The sequence below is a fragment of the Oncorhynchus tshawytscha genome, unplaced genomic scaffold, assembly GCF_018296145.1.
Source record: "Oncorhynchus tshawytscha isolate Ot180627B unplaced genomic scaffold, Otsh_v2.0 Un_contig_246_pilon_pilon, whole genome shotgun sequence".
Taxonomy (NCBI): Eukaryota; Metazoa; Chordata; class Actinopteri; order Salmoniformes; family Salmonidae; genus Oncorhynchus; species Oncorhynchus tshawytscha.
The window spans coordinates 64,264-80,867 of NW_024609090.1; the positions used below are offsets into that span (position 1 = coordinate 64,264).

At 48.0% G+C, this 16,604-nt stretch overlaps 2 pseudogenes; both read right to left on the bottom strand.

Annotated features, from left to right (window-relative positions):
* Positions 1-10,998: 10,998 nt before the first annotated feature.
* On the bottom strand, positions 10,999-11,173 carry LOC121844258 (annotated as a pseudogene).
* A 2,810-nt stretch (positions 11,174-13,983) lies between these two features.
* LOC121844259 lies at positions 13,984-14,147 on the bottom strand (annotated as a pseudogene).
* Between the last annotated feature and the right edge of the window lie 2,457 nt (positions 14,148-16,604).

Sequence of the window (16,604 nt, forward strand, 5' to 3'; positions counted from 1 at the left end):
TGGAATGTTCCAACAGGAATCTGTTCCAAAAACTTCATAAATAACAAGGTTGCCAACAAACAACACATACAATGTTGTATAGTGGCAGAATAAGATACCGGTGTAAATAGTGGACTATTTAATCAAGTTTTTCACTCACCACGTTTATTCCGAAAAATGTTGATCTTGCTACTTTGTATTGCATTGTTTGTTGGCAACCTTGTGCTTCACAAAGTTTTTGGAACAGATTCCTGTTGGAACGTTCCACAAATGATACCCACCCACACTTATGCATGTGTCTGTGCCAATGTTCGTGTTGCTTCACAGTCCCCGCTGTTCCATAAGGTGTTTTTTTTAATCTGTTTTTTAAATCTAGAGTTCCATGTAGTCAAGGCTCTATGTAGTACTGTGTGCCTCCCATAGTCTGTTCTGGACTTGGACTGTGAAGAGACCTCTTGTGGCATGTCTTGTGGGGTATGCATGGGTGTCTGAGCTGTGTGCCAGTAGTTTAGCCAGACAGCTCGGTGCAAATATTCACTGATCATGTACTCTATCTTGGCAAATAAAGGTGCAGTTCAGGTATGAATGTGTTTGAGATTATTTTTCAGTCATAAACAATATCAGGAGTATCATATTCCAGTCTTTGAATGATGATGTGTCTGCATGTATGTATTACAATTATACACTTCAACAGTGTTTACCAATCTTGGTCCTGGGACATCAATGGTTACATATTGTAACTAATGGACTAGAAACAGGATTTAACTAGTTAAAGGCTGAAATAGAATTTTTAAAACAGTACACTCCACTTCCTATGCGTCATGTACTGTAAATAGTCTAAAAGTGGTTCATCTCAACATCTAATGCCCTTCATCTGCATTGATCTGATAAACACAGGATAGCTGTAGTATTTCATCAAATTAGACATCATTTCAACCAGTAGAGAATGCAAAATGCTTTATTGAAGGAAGTTCATTATTCAAGTGTTATAAATACATGCATTATAAATATTATAATATTAACCTCGCAAGAAACAGACTTCATTATAGTCAAAATACACTACACTGAATATTATGTTACTATTATCACCGTTCTCACTTCTAGGGACTGGAACTACACAAGTACCTGCCCTATCCAGAATAGCCTCCTCTCTTACTGACAGTTGGGGCTGCTATCCTTTCACCCTCCTCCATGGCTGTTAGCTAGGTACCTACAAATGCATTTGGAGTTTGTTTTTTACAGTGATAAATACATCAAGATAGCTAGCTAATATGAAGTTAGGTAGCTGGTGATATTTAATTCACTTAGCTATCTATACAGTATGTGAAGTTGGCTAGATAGCAAGCTAGTCAACTAGCTAGCTCATTTAGCAGCTCATTTGAGTTAGTCTGCACTGTAGCTAGTTAGCTAATAATACATTGTTTTTTAAACATTTTCGAAATGTATTGACTTACTTGAATAGATTCTCCCAGTGTAACGGCATTCAGAGGAAGAAGGTGAGGACCAAGGTGCAGCGTGGTATGTCTTCATATTATTTATTCGAAACTGAACACTAAATACAAAATAACAAAAGGAATAACCGAAACAGTTCTAACAGGTGAAACAAACCCTCAACAGAAAACAACTACCCACAACCTAAGGTGGCAAAACAGGCTGCCTAAGTATGATTCCCAATCAGAGACAACGAAAGACAGCTGTCCCTGATTGAGAACCATACCCGGCCGAAACATAGAAATACAAAAACCTAGACATAAAACATAGAATGCCCACCCAAATCACACCCTGGCCAAACAAAAATAGAAACATACAAAGCAATCTATGGTCAGGGCGTGACAGTACCCGACCCCCCTTTCCCAAAGGTGCGGACTCCGGCCGCAAAACCTGAACCTATAGGGGAGGGTCTGGGTGGGCATTACTCCGCGGTGGCGGCTCTGGTGAGGGATGTGGACTCCGCTCCGCCTTTGGCTCGGCCCACTTAAGTAATGCCTCTAGAGCGGGGACCCTCACCGCCGAGCCCGGACTGAAGGCCCTCGTAGATGCCCTGGACTGAAGGGCGCCTCTGGACTGAGGGGCTGCGACTCCAGACTGAGGGGCTGCGACTCCGGACTGACTCCGGACTGGGCTGCGACTCCGGACCGGACTGACTGGGGCTGCGACTCCGGACTGAGGGGCGGACTGACTGGGGCTGCGACTCCGGACTGAGGGCTGCGACTCCGGACTGAGGGGCTGCGACTCCGGACTGAGGGGCTGCGACTCTGGTGCCTCTGGATTGAGGGGCTGCGACTCTGGCACCTCTGGATTGAGGGGCTACGACTCTGGCGCCTCTGGATTGGGGGGCTGCGACTCTGGCGCATCTGGACTGAGGGGCTGTGACTCTGGCAGCTCCGTACTGGAGGGAGACTCTGGCAGCTCCGGACTGGAGGGAGACTCTGACAGACCCGGACTGGAGGGAGAACCTGGAGGGAGGAGACAGAGAGACAGCCTGGTCCTTGGAGGAGGCACAGGATAGACCGGGCCGTGGAAGCGCACTGGAGGTCTCAAACTGAGGGCCTGCACAACCCGTCCTGGCTGGATGGTGATTTTAGCCCGGCGGGGCGCAGGCACATGACGCACTGGCCTGTGCAGACACACGGGAGACACATTGCGCAGAGCCGATGCAGGATATCCTGGCCGAGGAGACGCACTGGCGGTCTGGAGAGCAGGGCTGGCACCCTCCGTCCTGGCTGGATCCTCAAACCTAGCCCGGCAGATGCAGGTAGCTGGAATGTAAAGCACCGGGCTCAGAGCACGTATTGGAGAGCTGTGGCGCCGAGCTGGCACAGGACGTGCAGGGCTAGGGAGGCGCACAGGAGGCCTGGTGCGTGGGGCTGGCACAGTCTTCACCAGACGGCCAGCACGCACCTCAGGACAAGTATGGAGAGCTGACTCATGTGACATCAAATCGCGGACACGCTCCGTTGGGCGGATGTCGTGCCTCATGCACCAACACAGCAGCTCTCTCATTGCTATCTCCTCCAATCTCCCCATCAACTCCTTCACAGTCTCGGCTTCGCTTCCTTTGCTCACCTCCAATTTCACCCCATAGCCCGGGGCCTGACCAGTCCCATGATCGCCACGGAGAGTGGGCTCAGGTCTCCAACCTGACTCTGCCACACTCCCCGTGTGCCTCCCCCCAAAAAATGATTGGGGCTGCCTCTCGGGCTTCCTTGCCAGCCGTGTTCCCTCGTATCTACGGTTCTCTTCTCCACGCTGCTTGGTCCTTTGGTGGTGGGTAGTTCTGTAACGGCATTCAGAGGAAGAAGATGAGGACCAAGGTGCAGCGTGGTACTTGTTCATATTATTTATTTGAAACTGAACACTAAATACAAAATAACAAAAGGAATAACCGAAACAGTTCTAACAGGTGAAACAAACCCTCAACAGAAAACAACTACCCACAACCTAAGGTGAAAAAACAGGCTGCCTAAGTATGATTCCCAAACAAAAATAGAAACATACAAAGCAATCTACGGTCAGGGCGTGACACCCAGCCATGTGGACAACTGGAAACAGGGCAGCAAAGTTTGTCAACAGCGTTTTAGAGGGGGGATACTGTCCATTTCTTGTTTCTAAACGATGAGAGAAGTGCTACACCTGGTGGAGAGAGATTATAAAACAAAAATAGTTGCTTTATGCTTGCTGTACGTTATGATGTAACGGAGGGTCAGTTTTTTCAACTTTTCTCCAATACTATAGAGCCATTACCATGTCGATCAACACTTGAATAGAAACGTAGTTCACACCCCAGATTTTTATCGGTGTCAATGATAAACACAAAAAAGCCTTTGGATCTTTTGATTGAAGAATGGCAAGTCAGAACATATGTCATTGCCCGGAGAGGAGATGAGAGGATAGGAAAGGAGAAGAGATGGCTGGAGAGCAGGGGAGGGGAGATGACTGGAGAGGAGAAGATAGGACCAGAGGAGAGGAGAAGAGAAGAGAAGGCTGGAGAGGAGAAGATAGGAGGAGGAGAGAGGGCTGGAGAGGAGAAGATAGGACCAGAGGAGAGGAGAAGAGAGGGCTGGAGAGGGGAAGATAGGACCAGAGGAGAGGAGAAGAGAGTGCTGGAGAGGAGAAGATGGGACCAGAGGAGAGGATAAAAGAGGGCTGGAGAGGAGAAGATAGGACCAGAGGAGAGGAGAAGAGAGGGCTGGAGAGGAGAAGATAGGACGAGAGGAGAAGAGAGGGCTGGAGAGGAGAAGATAGGACCAGACGAGAGGAGAAGAAAGGGCTGGAGAGGAGAAGATAGGACCAGAGGAGAGGTGAAGAGAGGGCTGGAGAGGGGAAGATAGGACCAGAGGAGAGGAGAAGAGAGGGCTGGAGAGGAGAAGATGGGACCAGAGGAGAGGATAAAAGAGGGCTGGAGAGGAGAAGATAGGACCAGAGGAGAGGAGAAGAGAGGGCTGGAGAGGAGAAGATAGGACGAGAGGAGAAGAGAGGGCTGGAGAGGAGAAGATAGGACCAGACGAGAGGAGAAGAGAGGCCTGGAGAGGAGAAGATAGGTCCAGACGAGAGGAGAAGAGAGGGCTGGAGAGGAGAAGATAGGACCAGACGAGAGGAGAAGAAAGGGCTGGAGAGGAGAAGATAGGACCAGAGGAGAGGTGAAGAGAGGGCTGGAGAGGAGAAGATAGGACCAGAGGAGAGGAGGAGAGAGGGCTGGAGAGGAGAAGATAGGACCAGAGGAGAGGAGAAGAGAGGGCTGGAGAGGAGAAGATAGGACCAGAGGAAAGGAGAAGAGAGGGCTGGAGAGGAGAAGATGGGACCAGAGGAGAGGATAAAGAGGGCTGGAGAGGAGAAGATAGGACCAGAGGAGAGGAGAAGAGAGGGCTGGAGAGGAGAAGATAGGACCAGAGGAGAGGAGGGAGAGGGCTGGAGAGGAGAAGATAGGACCAGAGGAGAGGAGAAGAGAGGGCTGGAGAGGAGAAGATAGGAGGAGAGAGGGCTGGAGAGGAGAAGATGGGACCAGAGGAGAGGAGAAGAGAGGGCCGGAGAGGAGAAGATAGGGCCAGAGGAGAGGAGAAGATAGGAGGAGAGAGGGCTGGAGAGGAGAAGATAGGACCAGAGGAGAGGAGAAGAGGGGGCTGGAGAGGAGAAGATAGGAGGAGAGGAGAGGAGAAGAGAGGGCTGGAGAGGAGAAGATAGGACCAGAGGAGAGGAGAAGAGAGGGCTGGAGAGGAGAAGATAGGAGGAGAGGAGTGGAGAAGAGAGGGCTGGAGAGGAGAAGATAGGACCAGAGGAGAGGAGGAGAGAGGGCTGGAGAGGAGAAGATAGGACCAGAGGAGAGGAGAAGAGAGGGCTGTAGAGGAGAAGATAGGGCCAGAGGAGAGGAGAAGAGAGGGCTGGAGAGGAGAAGATGGGACCAGAGGAGAGGATAAAAGAGGGCTGGAGAGGAGAAGATAGGACCAGAGGAGAGGAGAAGAGAGGGCTGGAGAGGAGAAGATAGGACCAGACGAGAGGAGAAGAGAGGGCTGTAGAGGAGAAGATAGGGCCAGAGGAGAGGAGAAGAGAGGGCTGGAGAGGAGAAGATAGGAGGAGAGAGGGCTGGAGAGGAGAAGATAGGACCAGAGGAGAGGAGAAGAGAGGGCCGGAGAGGAGAAGATAGGAGAAGAGAGGGCTGGAGAGGAGAAGATAGGAGGAGAGAGGGCTGGAGAGGAGAAGATAGGAGGAGAGAGGGCTGGAGAGGAGAAGATAGGACCAGAGGAGAGGAGAAGAGAGGGCTGTAGAGGAGAAGATAGGACCAGAGGAGAGGAGAAGATAGGAGGAGAGAGGGCTGGAGAGGAGAAGATAGAAGGAGAGAGGGCTGGAAAGGAGAAGAGAGGGCTGTAGAGGAGAAGATAGATCAGTGCCCTTTGTCAATATACATCTGAAGCAGACAATAGCTAAACTCACACATCGTTTCCCTATTGTTGAGTTAGCTGTATGTTCTCCATTTGAAATAGATCATGTATATCAGGCTAACCATCAACCAGATTGTTTTACATGATTTATCTAACATTCAATAGTTTAGTCCAAATCCAAATGTTTTGGTGTGGATTGAGGCCAATACATTCCTATCAGTAGTGTTCCCCCGTTGGATCCAGCTTGAGGCCAATACATTCCTATCAGTAGTGTTCCCCCGTTGGATCCAGCTTGAGGCCAATACATTCCTATCAGTAGTGTTCCCCGTTGGATCCAGCTTGAGGCCAATACATTCCTATCAGTAGTGTTCCCCGTTGGATCCAGCTTGAGGCCAATACATTCCTATCAGTAGTGTTCCCCCGTTGGATCCAGCTTGAGGCCAATACATTCCTATCAGTAGTGTTCCCCCGTTGGATCCAGCTTTCCTTATTTCTATTGTGGATTGTGTTTCTGTACGCCAATGGAAAGTCTACAAAACTATGAGAAAACCAGCCGATGTATTGAATACATGGAATTGGATTGTGATGATACCGATAAATTAATCGTGCACGCAATTTTTTATTTCATTTGTTATCAGGAATCAAATCTGATGTGTATGAAATAGTTTGGTGCAATATGCATAAAAGGAGAGTAATTGCCCATAATTCTGCACCTTTCGGTAGTTGATCATCATGATTTAGTGACTGCAAAGAACATTTATGGATCTACTGGGATTTTCAAAAGAGACTAACTTTCTGTTTTGTCTGCTCTTGCACTCAAGAGATGAGTACAGATGGGTTCATATTTTTGCGTACAGTTGTGTTATTTTGATGAATGTTTTTGCAATTTTGACGGTACAATATATTTTTAATGAATGTTTTTATGTGTTTAAAAGACAACTACATTTTCGAAATGCATTTACTGTTTTGCAAAAGTTGTGTGTCTTGGGGACTCTGTTTTGAAAATCGACAACATTGTTTTAAAGAAATGCTTGTATGTGATTGAGAGAAACTAATACATACAGACAGTTGCTTGTGAGACAGTCCATGTTACCAGTACATGACTTTAGGATAACTGATGAGGGCACCCGCAGACATTTGCTGAAAGAACGTGACCTGACGCTGGCCTTGGCAGTGGAGACATGCCGTGCAGCAGAGCTTACTGATATACGGATAAGGTCCATGGAGCTAGAAAGGCAACATATGGACAATGTCAATGCTACATTCAGGCAGCCAGTAAAGAAATTCCCCTTTGCCACAGCTAATGCTAATACTACAGCCAACTCTGCAGTAGACAACCCCAATACATGCCGATATTGTGGCATTTCTCATGGACGAGGAAAAGAACACTGCCCAGCCTACGGAAAAATATGCAAATCCTGTGGTACAGCTAATCACTTTGCAAGGGTCTGCATGAAAAGCAAGAGAAAGGAGGGTAAAGTGCACTCCATGGAAACAAATACAGATGAAGGGAACGACAGCACAGAGGATGTTTATGCTAGCGAGCGCATAGGGGTGTGAGGGCAAAAGGACAAAAGTGGTTTGTCACTCTGCTACTTAATAATAAACCACAGCAATGCCAGCTAGATTCAGGGGCCACATGCAACGTTATGAGCCTTAAAGACAAAAGGAGGCTCGCGCCCAGAGACAAACTCACAGAGTAGCACCAAGCTGAAACTGTATTCAGGCCAGTTCATGACCTCTTTAGGCCTGTTTGTGACAGAGTGTGTTTTACGTGGCCAGAAATACACCCTTGAGTTTGAAATAGTTGAGGCTAGTCAACAGCCATTACTGTCAGGTTCTACATGCGAGCGCCTTGGGCTTATTAACTTCACCATCCCAGCTGATCTTAACATTATAGACCCAGTCCAGGCTGGGCCCCTGAGCAAGGAGACACTCCTAAGCAAGTACCATGATGTCTTCAACGCACCGGTCGAGTCGGTTCCCGGGGAAGTCCACTTTGAGTTGGACGCAGCAATCCAGCCTGTCCAGTGTGCACCCCGCAATGTACCAGTGGCCTGAAAGCAGCTACGAAGGCTCAGCTTGACAAATACGAAGCAGATGGCCACATCATATCCGTCACCGAGCCTACGGACTGGATAAGTAATATGGTTATCGTCAAGAAACCAGACAAGCTACGGATATGCATTGATCCTAAACACCTCAACCGGGCTCTGCGACGTTCACATTACATTATGCCCACGTTGGAGGATGTTCTTTACAAGCTCCCAAAGGCCAGAGTCTTCACGCTCGTGGATGCCAGAGATGCCTTCCTGCAGTGCAAGCTCGACGAGCCCAGCAGCTACATGACCACCTTTTGGACACCCTGGGGCAGGAAGAGGTGGTTAAAGCTTCCGTTTGGTGTCTCTGTGGCTCCAGAGGTGTATCAGCGGAAACAGCATGAGCTGTTGATGGGGCTCAGTGGCGTGGAACCCATAGCAGATGGCATCCTCGTAGTGGGCTGTGGGGACAGTGATGAGGAGGCAGAATGTGACCATGACGCCAAGCTGCTGGCCCTGATGGTCAGATGCAGACAGGTCAAGCTAAGGCTAAGCATAAAAAAGCTTCAGTTTAAAGTGCCAGAGGTCCGCTTTCATGGGCACATCTTGTCCTCCACCGGATTGAAGGTGGATCCTGAAAAAGTGAAGGCTGTCTTGGAAATGCCCCACCCATCTGACGTGAAGGCAGTGCAGCGCTTCGTCACCTACCTGGCCAAATTCCTACCGCGGCTCTCTGAAGTGTGTGAGCCACTAAGGAGGCTCATGGACAAGGACACCATCTGGCATTGGCTCCCAAAACATGCGGTGAGGGAAATAAAACAACTGGTCACCCAGACACCCGTACTGCGATACTACAATGTGTCGAAACCTGTCACGATTCAGAGTGACTCAAGCCAGTATGGTCTTGGCTGTTGCCTCATGCAGGAGGGCCAGCCTGTGGCATTCGCCTCTAGGGCACTCACCCCAACAGAGCAGAACTATGCCCAGATAGAGAAGGAGTGCCTCAGCATTGTGTTTGCATGCCAATGCTTCCACCACTACCTGTACGGGCAGATCACAAGCCCCTTATTGCTATATTCAGCAAGCCTCTTCTGAATGCCCCAAAACGACTGCAGAGCATGCTACTGGCCCTACAAAACTGCAACCTCAAGGTGGTGTATAAGCCAGGGCCAGAGATGTATGTGAGTGACACGCTCAGCAGGGCTACTGCATCAGGCACCCACACACGCTCCATGCATGAACAACACGCAGTGTGCAGCTTACAAACAGAGCAAGTGGATGTTGAACACATCAACCAGGCTGACTACCTCAATGTTACGGACCAGCACCTTATACAAATCAGAGAGCACACAGACAGGGATGGGCAACTCCAGGCATTGAGGTCTGTGATTCTGATGGGCTGGCCCGACTGCAAGGAAGAAACTGCTTTAGCCGTCAGAGGATATTGGCCAGTCAAAGAGGAGCTCAGTGTTCAAAACGGAGTAATATTCAAGTGTCAGAGAGTCGTTATTCCCGATCTCTGCGCCCTGAGATGTTGGCACGCGTGCACTCAAGTCACATAGGAGGTGAGGCCTGTTACAGACAAGCACGTGACACACTGTACTAGCCAGGAATGCAGAGTGAAATCAAAGACTATGTCAGTAAATGCACAGTCTGCAATGAATATGCCATTGAGCAACAGAGAGAGACGATGATGTCCCACGAGCTACCGATGCGCCCCTGGCAGATAGTAAGTCTAGATCTCTTCCAGCACAGTGGCAAAGACTTTCTGCTGGTAGTTGATCATTACTCAGACTTTTGGGAGATTGACCTCCTCCCCGACCTCTCAGCAGAGACAACGATCAAACGCTGCAAGGCTCAGTTTGCCTATATGGCCAGCCAGATAGGGTAATTTCAGACAATGGACCCCGATTGTCCGGAGTTGAGTTCCGAAAATTTGCTGCAGAATGGGAAATTCGAGCACGTCACTACACCCAAAAGCTAATGGGAAGGCGGAGTCCGCAGTAAAAATCGCAAAGAACCTCTGCAAAAAGGCTCTGCGAGAGGGCAAAGATGCCTGGAAAGCAATCCTGCAGTGGCGCAATACCCCGACAGAAGGCATGGATAGCAGCCCGGCACAGCGCCTCATGGCACGGCGCTTAAAAGCAGCTCTGCCAGTAGCCAGCACTCTCCTGGAGCCATGTGTGGTGACAGACGTGCTGGTGAAGCTACGTCACAGAAGACAGGTCTCCAAGTTCATCTACGACAAATCAGCAAAAGACTTACCTGAGCTCAGGGTGGGTGAAACGGTGCGAATGAAGCCACTACCAGGGGACCGGACAGGCCTCTGGAGACTCGGATCTTGTGTACAGAAAGTTGCACCACGCTCCTACTTGGTCGAAGTGAATGGATCAATGTACCGTCGTAACAGGGTTGACCTTCGGATTGCTGAGCCAGCACCTATTCAGAACCCTGATGGCCAAAGGGGTCGCATGACAAAAGACAGAACCCCAGCAAGTCACATGGGGCCTGAGGCTTTGGGCGAAGAGCCAGGGGATCACAGGTCGGCCGCTCCCTCGCCCATCAATTCTCCCCTTAGACGTTCAGGTGACACGCCTGTGCAGGAACCCGCAGTCCTCGCAGACAAGCCCCCTGTCTTTTCACGCTGCGGGCGTCTGGGCCAGCCACCAAAAAGACAATCTGTAGGTTTCCCATCAGGGATTGTTGACAGACAGAGATAAAAGTGAAGAGAATATCAAAATGTGTTATTGTTACCTGAGAAAAATAAATAAATGATACTAAACTGTTTAATGTTGGAAATTGTTACTAGGTTTGTTTTGTTAGTGAATTGACACCTCCTGTCCTATTTTATTAAATGGAAGATGTTATGGGTGTAAGATGGCACAGTGATGCCATCTGTTGGTAAATGTTCATTACTGCAACTCTTGTGTTTTACCGGGGTGCTTGAGATACCCGGATGTGTTGTGATGTACTGAACAAGACTGGTCACTCGCATCAATGCCTATGTCTCGTCATTTAACGTTCAAACAGTTGCTCGATGTGAAAATACAATAAAGACCAACGAAGCAACTCTGTTTCCTCTGTCTGATTTCTCTTTACAATGAAAGGGGTGCACCGTTCCTGGAGGTACTGCAATACCGGGTCGATGCGTGGAGCGGACGGAGCAAGCCCCATTTCCGACTCCCTGTTCGAAAAATCCATTTAATATGTAGTCCCCCGATGGGGGACGTATCAGATATTAAACTGATAAGAACAGATTTTTTCTTTTGGAAAAGTTTTATTGGCACAATTCCTTTAAAAAGCTCATACATTTTTTACATCATTTATACACATAAAAACAGCAACAAGGCATAAAACACAGCATTTGAAAGTTGCATTTAAATTTGTTAAAAAGTACATGTTGTTAAAACCAATGAAAACAACCATTAATAAAAGTACTTTCCTTGTAAAAACATCAAATCTGTAAAGCCATTTAAAATGTGTACTAATGATCTAACAAAGGTAAAACATTTTTAAGACATGAAAAACATGTTAAAAGGCCACTTTATTAAAAAGCTGTCTTCAGTCCCTTGTACAGGAGCGGGGTGAGTCATTATCAAGCTCACCTCATCCTGCTCTTCTGAATAGATCATCGTCCTGTCCTTCAGGGCCCAGAGGAGATCCCTCCCCTAGGCGCATCGCCCTAGGCGCCGCAGCGCTGTCAGGCCGTGGCCGCCGGGACCTAGGGTGTTGTGGGGGACCCTTCGCCTGGGGTCGAGGCCCCCTTCCTTTCGTACCACCCCAGGGCTTCCGTGGCTACCATGGCCACTGCCTGGGGGTGGTCTCTACGTTTTTCGCTACCAGCAGGTTACGGGAGGACCACAGTGCTTCCTTCAGGCACGTGAGGGTGGGCCAGAGCTTGGTGAAGGTCTTCGATGAAATGGGCCTTCGGCCCACCCCATACAGCACGAGCTGAGGTGTTAGGTCCTCCCCTGCTGGCAGACACGAGGTGATCAGGGGGCCTGCTTCCTTCCACAGGTCCCTGGCGGCTCTGCACTCCCAGAGCATGTGCCTCACCGACTCTTCTTGGCCGCAGCCTGGTCGGGGGCACGCGGATGTCCTCGCCATGCCCCGTGAGTGCATAACGGCCCTGACCGGGAGGATCTCGTGAGCGACCATCCAGGACAGGTCCCGATGCCGATTCAGGAGAGCAGGGTGGGCCACGTTGCGCCAAACCGTTGTGGGCTCACCTATAGCGAGCCCGCGCACTGGACATACTGGTTCCCGATCCTGCACAAGAGAGAGAAGAGAGCGGTGTTTTGTTAAGACCGTGACTGTTTCTTTTTCCAGTTTAAAATGTCTTAAAAACTTCTGGAGCTGGACGTAGGGCGGGGGTAGCAGGAAAGAGACTGGGGCTCGCAGGTCGACTGGGATCAGCCTCAGAGTCCTGAGGTAAGATCCCAGCCAGAACCGTGCGAGGGCCTGAGTCTTGTTGTTGACCGGGAGGTGGCAAGAGTCAGATGTAACGCTGTGTAGCGGCTGCCCAGGAACAAGTAGAGGTCAGGCAAGCCTTTCCCCCTTGGACCTGGGCCTCTTGACCACCTCCCTCCTCAGCCTCTCCCACCTGCCCCCCACAGGAAGTAAAAAAGCATTCGCTCCAGGTCTAAAATACTCCTTCGAGGGGGATAAAAACAGAACTGATTAATAAAAGCACAGGTAAAATCACTGCTTTAATGATTAAAACCTTGCCCTCAAAAGTCAGCTGTCGTAGTCCCCAAAAACCCAGTCTCTGTCTTACAGTCCCCAGGATTCCACTCCAGTTACCGCTCCCTCCTCCCCCGGTCAAACTTTACCCCCAGTACCCTTATGTCCGTCAATTTAACTGTCAGAGGTAGTCTGGTCAAGTCTGGGTCTGCCCACGGTCCGAAGAATTGGGCCTCTGTCTTGTCTCTGTTCAGTCTCGCCCCAGAGGCTCGTCCGTACCAGTCAGTCCTGTCCAGAGTCCTGTCGACGGATAAAAGGTCGGTACATAAAATGTTGACGTCGTCCATGTAAAGACGCACTTGGCGGTCATCCCCCACTCCCGGGATACCCACCCCACTGATCCCTTGGTCCCTTCTCAAGACCTGTGCCAGTGGTTCAATACAGGCCACGAACAGAAGAGGAGATAACGGACAGCCCTGACGGACGCCGCAGTGTACTCCCACTGCTTTTGACAGATGCCCATTTACAAGGATTTTGCTGGTGATGTCCCCGTACAGCAGTCCCACCCAAGCTAAAAACCTGTCCGGGAAACCCATTTTTGCAGCACCTTAAAGAGGTACTGGTGCGAGACCCGATCAAAGGCTTTTTCAAAATCTAAATTTAGGACTACAAGCCTCATGTTTCTGTCTCTCGCGTAACAGATGGCATCTCGGATCAGTATCAGGCTGTCCGTGATCTTCCTTCCGGGCACGGCACAGGTTTGGTCCGGGTGGATCACCTCCCCTAAAACAGAAGACATTCTGAGTGTTAAAACCTTGGTAAAAAGTTTACAATCAAAGTTTAAAAGGGTAATCGGTCTCCAGTTTTTCAGGTCCGTCCTGTCGTTTTTCTTGTATAAAAGAGTCACGATCCCCACTCTAAAACTGTCGGGTAGTCTGTCAAGGTGTTCGAAGTCAGTAAAAACAGTCAGAAGTTCGTCGGCTAAAACATCCCAAAAGGTCAGATAAAACTCCAAGGGGAGGCCGTCCTCCCCCGGTGATTTACCCCTCTTAAAACGTTTCAGTCCTTGGTCTATTTCTGTCCTCGTCAGGTCTTTTTTCAGGTCATCTGTGTTGGGTAAGGTCTTGTCGATGTATGTTAAAAGGTCCCCCATTGTTCCCTCGCACACATCTTTTACCCCAAACAGTTCCCCATAAAAGTCCTCGACCACTTCCTTTATTCCCTCTGTGTCTGTTTTAAAACCCCGTCCTTGTTTCTCAATCCTGTCATAATCCTACCCTTACTAACTATTTTCTTAAAAAAAGTACCTGGTGCACTTCTCCCCTCTTCTAATTCCCTTTCCTTGCTTCTTAAAATAACCCCTTGCTTCTCTGTTCTGCTAAAAGTGCCATTTCCTTTTTACTTCTTTAATTTCTTGGTTAAAATCAAGGCCCTGTTGGCATAGGTTAAAATACCTTTCCAGTCGCTTTTGCAGTCCCACCATGCGTCTCTCTTTCTCTTTACTTTTTTCCTTTCCTACTGATAAGAACAGATACTACACTTGATCTTAGCCAAAAGGCCGAGAAGCGATACCTGCAATGATTTCGGGACGAAGTGGCCGTTCTCCGACACGTCAAATTCGATTATGGTTACACCAAAATGAGCACTGTATGCTTTTTGTTTTCCATAAAAAATATAATGCTTTAAATAAATGGTGGCATGGATGGGGAGTTGATCAACGCCAGGAATAACCACGTTTGACTGTTACAAAGTAACACATTTGTAGGTTCTAAGATCACGTGGTCATCCGCCCTCCAATCAGAAATGAGAGAACACGTTAACCTGATCAACAGCTAAATTGGAATAATAATATATTACGTGTGGGGAGGGGGATGGGGGCAATTTGGAGATAATAATATTGACATAACATTTGATCTTGTATCAAGTATATCTGGTAGCATTGCTGCCACAAACGAACTGAAGCAATTGTCCACTTGGTGGCGCCATAGTTCCACCGACCGTCACTTTTTCCTGGTTGTCCTGTGTGGTACAGAAAACTGCATTTCAATGTTGAACGACTTGACTTCAAGACATCGTCAACGAAAATAACGTGAACAATAAAAATAGCCTGTCTTTTTTTGTATCTGTCTGTAGAGCCTTGTATGATAAGTCCATTGTGAGAAGGCCTTCATAAAGTGTCCCTCCTAAATTACTAGAGGCCAAACTTCAAAGATGTCTATGGCACTGGACTGCAGTAAGAGAGCTAAGGAGCGGATGGTCCTGGCTGCCTAAATGTTTCCTCCACATAATAAACTAAGAAACATGGCACTTTGGAGGCTTACTTTTATAATTAGACTTACTCAGTCACTATAACTAACATCATAAAATGCCATTAGGCCTAATGAAGATTCTATATATGTAAGTTACTTGATTGGTGTCTTGTGAATCCACCTGTATGCGCATTAAGGTTGAATATTTCCCCGGTATTATACGATAATAAATCACTTTTCTCCCGGGTAACCTGGTAGTTTCCACCAAAACTTGGAAGTGTCATTCAAAAGCATTATAACGCATATAAATGTCTGGATTTGATGAGAGCTTTGATTCAGCATGAACATTCTAATCTGATGCTACCTGAGCCTGATGAGACCAATATTAACCACATTTAATGAACCCTACATTAACCCCATTTAATGAGCCCTACATTAACCCCATTTAATGAGCCCTACATTAACCCCATTTAATGAGCCCTACATTAACCACATTTAATGAGCCGAAGCACAAATTATTGTAGGGTTATCCATTAGGTCCACCAGGACCTCACATGACTGTGAAACATTGTTGTGTTGTAACTTTAATTTATGACGTTCACCACACTAATCAGTGATATATTTTTGCAATGGGAAGTAATAGCTGGTTTGTTCATTTAATTTTGTTAATGAAATAGTTGTGCTATTGTATTGTTCTGACTTCATGGGGCCGACTGGAGTGAATGTCATCGTTCACAATGTCATGAAAAAGCTCCTCCTTCACTAGAACGGCCCGACTACAGACTATATAATGTCGGGCGCGTTAAATGATGCTATGTTTTCTGTTATTTTTATGATTTTATAGTTTGACACAACGTATTGGAAGATTTTTGGTCCCTCTGAAAGCCGAGGTCCGATAGTCACGGTTCACCACTGGATCTAAGTGAAGGCTTCCATTAAACCTGTCCAGGTCCAGTCTGTCCAGTTTCTGCTAGTGCACGTACCACATGGCCACATTATTCAGCCTTGTTTGACTCATGGATGATCTAAGCCATGTCTTAAGCCTCCCCGGGGCACTAAAACTCCTCTCAGCCTCGACAGAGGAAGCAGGGACGACCAGCAGACGCCTTACTAAAGCTTCCACCTGACTGAAGAGACCTTTCACCTCTGGCACCATTTCCCCAATAATGCCAGCAACATCTGAGCTCGTTTGATATGTATAATTAGTCCCAAACATGGCCAGCTGCACCTGCAGAAGTCTTGAATTCAATTCAGGATGGATATGGGCTGAGTATTCACTGTGTCCAAGGTGTTGTAGAACTGGGCTCTGTACAAAGACTGGGCATCAGGATGGATGTGGGCTGAGTATTCACTGTGTCCAAGGTGTTGTAGAACTGGGCATCAGGATGGATATGGGCTGAGTATTCACTGTGTCCAAGGTGTTGTAGCACTAGGCTCTGTACAAAGACTGGGCATCAGGATGGATGTGGGCTGAGTATTCACTGGGCTGCAGCCTGACCGGTGTAACGCTTTGAAAGTTTGCGGATGTGAGGCATCTGAATAGGTTGTTGGTCCAACTTTGTTGCCATAGCAGCTGCTTTTGCAAACAAGACATCAAAGTGCTCCCTGTTCGCTTGTCCTGCATGTGTCACCTTCTGACCTGAGATCTTTTGTTATGTCTTTGTTTTAGTATGGTCAGGGCGTGAGTTGGCTGGGTTGTCTATGTTCCTTTTTCTATGTTTTGGGATTTCTGTGTTTATTATACATTTACACATTATTGAACAATTCAATTTTATTTA